General features: G+C 41.0%; 1 long non-coding RNA gene across 1 annotated transcript; it reads left to right on the top strand.

Moving 5' to 3' along the window:
* Positions 1 to 930: 930 nt before the first annotated feature.
* On the top strand, positions 931 to 5,339 carry LOC106954814 (uncharacterized). Its single transcript, XR_001426427.1, has 2 exons — positions 931 to 994; positions 3,238 to 5,339. It is a non-coding gene; the product is annotated as an uncharacterized LOC106954814 (long non-coding RNA).
* The last annotated feature ends 504 nt before the right edge of the window (positions 5,340 to 5,843 follow it).

Below are 5,843 nucleotides of genomic sequence, written 5' to 3' on the forward strand. Positions count from 1 at the left end.
CAGTTCTGGGCACAGCCAAGATACTGGAGGAACCCTCAAGCTCCCAGGCCTCTGGTAGAGGACCCGAGCTCAGAGGATGAGCTCTAAAGCCAGGACGTCAGGTGTTGAGCTAAGTCAGCCTTTGTTTCCGGTTGTTTAAATGGAAAACAATATGTAATTTCTCTGTTTATCTCTTCAATATGAAAAGGCAACAAGGCATTAGGTCCTTCTTATAACGATCCTTTACGTTTAAAGCCCTCCTTCGTGTCTTCCCGAAACATTGCTTTTAGTCCACGCACCCACGGACTGATGTCACCTGTTAGAGTAGCAGACAGGAGCAGCAGGTATCGCCTGTAATCCTGTTGGCTGCAGTGTTTCCGGTCGCCTCACCTGCTGGCGGCCCGATGGCGTTTCCCAGCTGGACGTCACTAAGCTCACACCGGCGCGCGCGTGTTGTCCATGACAAATTTACTCTGCGAGAGGATCAGACGAAACTCATACGGACCAATTAAAAGAAAGACACGCACTGAATGGAAGGTATGGGAGTGTTTGCGCTAAGAGTATCATCTAAAAGTGGACGGACATGTAGTTTTTAATATTCAAACACGTGAAAATACCTGCTACGATAGTTAAATATATCTCTAAAAAACAAAACAAGAATACACATACACATGCATACGTTTAAACATACACGAGAAAACAATGTTTTTCAAAATAAGAATCAGTCATTTTTGCTGCCGAAAAGAGAAAAAAGTTTACACCCTCAGTGTAACTGAGTTCCAGAAAAGAGTTTATACTTTTTTCAATAAAAGCAAAAATATTCCTACTAAGTGAGTGAGAGATTTTTATTTTTACGTTCTTTCAAATGTAAAACTTTAAATATACTAAGGCTACTGTGCCTTTAACAGATTTGTGAATTGGGTTAATTAAGTTAATCTGAGGCACAGCTGTGGCTTTTTATCAAGGCAATGCCTCAAACAAACAGAATTGAGTGACGTCATGGAAACCTCCACAGGTCAGATTAATCTCTTTAGATCTGTTTGTAATCTCTTCATTTCAGATTTGTACATATTTTATTATCATTATTTGGGAGAATTGACTTTTGAAACTGTGTGACTTTGGTTTAACAATTTGAGTTTTGTTTTCACTGTCATTTTCTTGAATTTTGGCCCATTCCTCCAAACAGAACAGGTGTGTAACTGAGTCAGGTTTATTCACACACAAACACCTGTTCAGCTCTGGCAACTAATTTACCTTCTTCTTCTACTTCTTGTTCTTGTTCTTCTTCTTGTTCTATGTTGCTCTTACGCCATTTTGGGTAATTGGGTTATTGTCCATTTGGAAGAATAATTTTCGCCTGAGCTTTAGCCTGCTGCTAAGCCTGTCACTTTAACCAATTAATCTTCTAATGATTAATATTTTCTTGTGGTCATTTTTTTTTTTTTTAACTGAGGCATCATAAACCATTTTATTTATAGTTTCTGTTGTTTCTGTTTCATTTATTGTTTATTTTGGATATTTAAGATATCTTCCAGTTCCAGTGCAGAGTGTTCTGTACAAAATAAATATTTATTGGCGTTTGAGAGGGCGAACTTACATTCTTATGTTGTTATTTTACTTGAAAATAATCTCAAAACAACATTATTATCATTTATATAAAAATTACTGGAACAATTTGTTATCGTGACACGTCGACTTCCTGGTTAATGTCGTCAATATTTCCACATTATGTTCTTCCCTCTCATGATGTCATCACTATGTTTTAATATTAATCAATGCTCTGAACTAAAGCAAAAATAAAAAGTTTAACAACGTGAATGAGAACAGAACTGAGTAAATATCTAAGACGCTATTTTTTTAAAAAAAGTTGGTTCAGTTTCCAAATCTTAGGTCAACTTGTAATTGGGTGGAGCTTTAAAGCAGATTAAGCTAACATTTGCGCTTCCCTCTCCAGACATGTGGAGATAAAGACGTACCTGTCAGAGTGCCCAGGTAATCTAATTACGGTGACGCAAACGGTTCCAAAGCAGAACCTGGCTGGATCCAAAAAGCAGAAAACACAAATCTGCCTGATGTGAAAAGTCACAGATGTGATCGTATATTCTTGCTCGCAAAGATATGATCCTTTTTTTTTCTCTTTCCATTTTTCAATTACCACCACAAACCTCAATTTATTTTATTGGTATTCCTCCGTCTTCTCTCTACTCTGACCAGAGTCCATGTCTCTGCTGAGGAAAAGCATCCCCACAACATGACGCAGCCACCGCTGTGCTTTGCTTTCCTTGCAGAAAAATCCAGTTATTTCACCTTGTGTGTTGACAGTGTTGGAAAATGCTGTATTAGTACATTTTTGTTGTGAGGCACGCCACAGAATAAGGAGCAACAGGTTTTCTGTGTTCAATACTTTTTTGAGCGGAGTCCTATTTCTGCCATAGATCGGAAAGGCTAAAGTGGTTTTCATTTTGGGCCATATTAAGATTATGACTGTTGTAAAACACATTAACAAATTATAAAATATTAATAAATAGCTATTCAATAAGCACTTCTTCAAATTAAATAAGACTGATCAGTTCCTCCAGGATTTCACGATTGTGTTTTTTTTTTTTTTTCCTTTTGGGGGTTTGCAATCGAAATCACAGATTTTGTGCTAATTTATATATATTTGCAATGAATTTTGCGATATATGCGGAGATGTATGACGTCACTCGCCACATCGATCCGGATTTTAACTTATCAAGTAAGGCTGATGCGGTGGTTTTGAAGAAGTAAGAAATCCTGCCACCTGCAGGTGGGAGTTGGCATTGCTCAAATTAAATGTTTCGACCATTTTTGCAGAAAATTTGCAATAAACTCACAACTATTCAATAGCTCGGAAGAAATGCTGATAATTGTTGTTTTTGCATGAATTTCTGCAATTGTGGAATCACAACAAACTGGACAGACTGATATAGTTTGACGTCTTGAGTCAGAAAAAGCTACGGTGAGCTGTATTTGGACACATGTTCTTTATACCACCTGATCTTATATAAACCTTGTTGCTCTATAAATAGCATTATTGGAATAAAGGAGACAGACTTGAATAGCGAGTACACAAGCAGCATTTGATAATGCGGTATTGTGTGTATGATTTGACTAAAATGGAGGATAAAATATGATGCGATTTGATGCTTCAGGCACACCTGAGGATAGAAGCGCTGCTGACAAAGTGAAAGGAGCAGCATGATTTGTCTCGCCTATTGATCCGCTTCCCCTCTGCAGGTGTCATCTCTGCAGCAGAGTTATGGTACAAACAGAGCTGTTTGACGGGATTCTCCTCAGCCATCCGTCTAACGCCGCCGAGCATGCCGCCGCCACGCTGAAATGAATCTGTCTGGGTGTCTGTCAAGTTGTACATCTTCCCAAAGGTGCACCAACACATGCTCGAGCGGTGAGATCTGTTAATTGTTTGTGCCTCTTTTTCCCATCCTTAACGTCACAAAATAGGTTGAATCGTGAGTCAGTGTCTCATTTTCTGGCTGCTGATGTTAGAAGAGTAAATGAGGTCAGATAATAGGATATTAACCTGGATATAAGAGATGATTGTCAAGATAAAACATGTTGAGTGGAAAGGATTTGCTTTGGGAACAGGCTCAGATCTTCTGACATCAAAATGAAATGGTTTTAAACTTGTACAAAGTTTTTAGCCTTGTATATATTTGGAGCACACTGTTTGTAAGATTTGATTCATTGTTGACCTTTCATTTGACACAATGAAGGGTCATCTTTGTCCAGATCTTTGCATTTGTCTGTCCTAGGTGCTAGGTGCTAATGCTAGGTGTTAGGTTGGGGTTAGGGTTGGGCTTTCAGGTCTTTGAGGTCTTGGTCCCAGTTCTGTTCAATTTTTGGGGCTTGGTGATTGTCTCTGGCTCCAGACCTGTCACTTGGTGACACAGGTGCCATTGGCCCTGGGGTGGATGTGTCAAGACCTCCTGCCTTTGTTGGGGTAGACGGAATTACCTATCTACCCCACAAGGAGGAGAGCATTTTACCCCCTTGCAGTCCTCCCTTCCCAATGCTCCACTCAGTCCTTCACACCAACACTTAGGTAGGGGTTTGAAGTGCAAATATGTCAGGGTTAGGGGTGTGGAGATGCTTCTGGAGAACCTCAGTCCTTCTTCAAAATCATTGTAGGTTAAGTTATTTTACTTTGAGAAAAAAAATGAGTTCAAACAAAAGTATAGAAGCCTCAAATTATCATCATGCCCGTGATAAGAGTGCATGTAAATGTCTGACTGGAACAGGAGACTTAATCCTGCTCCTCACAGGTTAAATGATCTGCCTGAGCCGACATTGATCCCCAAGCACAATTAAGGAGACTCAATGACTTTGGTTTGTTCTATTAATGAGTCCTGTCTGAACAGTTTGCACCGGGGACAGGAGACCTAGTTTATCCTGTCGACCTCCCACAGCTGCCGCTGACGCACTCCGGCATCAAGCTGAGTCTGAGGATTTGACGTGTGCAAACAAGGCCGACTAGATAAAGAAGCACGTTTTTGTGGAGGGGGAAAGAGAAGCAGGTGCACCGAGCTGCAGCAAGAAGAACACTGTCCGTCATCCTGACTAAAGAGAGAGAAGCAAAGACATTTGGATCCATCTTGGAGTTGTTTTTTTTCAGCAGCCGCCTTTAGGAGCAGCAGCCATGGAGCCAGTCTCTCAGACGGTGGAGGCAACGGACGCCCAGAGGCCACATGCGTCCACTCACTGGAGATTCGTGCCAAAGCGGGGAGCCTCCTCTCAGTTCGTGGGGAGCACCATCATGATTTTATCCACTTATGCTGTAGCCACCATGACCATGAATTTGGGGAAAAACCTCCAGGACAGAAGAATGAGACCAAACGGCAGCTAGAGTCTAAAGGACCTGGACACTGCCTTTACTGCCGAAATGGTTCACCCCACTTCCACCGACTCAACCCATCAAACTTCACCTCTACGCTGCCAAGAGGAGGTGATAGTTTCAACGGATTTTACGCTCCACACTGGAAGTTCATGAATGGACAGTAAAATGGAAGCAGTTCTGCCATAAGGCCATGCGGTGGCGGTGTTGGACCCCTTCCTGTCCCAGTCTGCTGCCGCCAGGTCAAGCCACTGCCCCAAAGGAGGCTGTCCCTGTATTGGTTCAGCTTCTGCTTTAGCAACATGGACATAATCGACCAAAACCCATGAAAAGACACAAGTTCTGTGACCAAAATAACCATCCAAACAAATTACCCATCTGTTTGACATTGCCTTGAACATTTTTTGGTGAATGTGTTGTCTGAGTTTGCTTGATGTAGATAAAAAATGATGGGCAGATAATAATAAAAAAAAATTCACTCTGGAATGAAGCACCCCGTTTGATTTATAGTCACTCGCTTAGCAAGAAATCCTACAAAAAGGTCACAGAAGTTGGGTTTTTGCCAGACAACAGACTGTATATAGACTGTAAATAGCAGCACCCTTTGCTGCTATTTCAGAGTGTCATATAAAACATATAATAAAATAAAAACATATGAAACACACTTTTGTCATGAAATCCTTCTAGCTTGACAAATCACAAATGTGAAGTTTGTCCAGATGAAGCTGCTTGTGGCCTGAGATCGTTAGCGGTTCAGGTTGTTCAAGGCATATGAAGCTACTCCCCGATGGAGAGTAAAGTTCAGGGTAATTTTCCAAATGAGCGGGAAGCTTTTAAACAGCTTAAGGAGCATCCGGTGTTAAGTATGTGTAGCGTCAAGGAAGCGTGTTTTCAAGTCTCCTCGACCTTTGGATGTTACGTTTAATGCTTGGCATCCTGGCTAATCCGAAAATCCCAGGAGATAAACTAAATGCATAATGGGTGAGATTTT

This window comes from Poecilia latipinna, unplaced genomic scaffold (assembly GCF_001443285.1).
Source record: "Poecilia latipinna isolate Pla-1442-1.1 unplaced genomic scaffold, P_latipinna-1.0 Scaffold683, whole genome shotgun sequence".
NCBI classification, from domain to species: domain Eukaryota; kingdom Metazoa; phylum Chordata; class Actinopteri; order Cyprinodontiformes; family Poeciliidae; genus Poecilia; species Poecilia latipinna.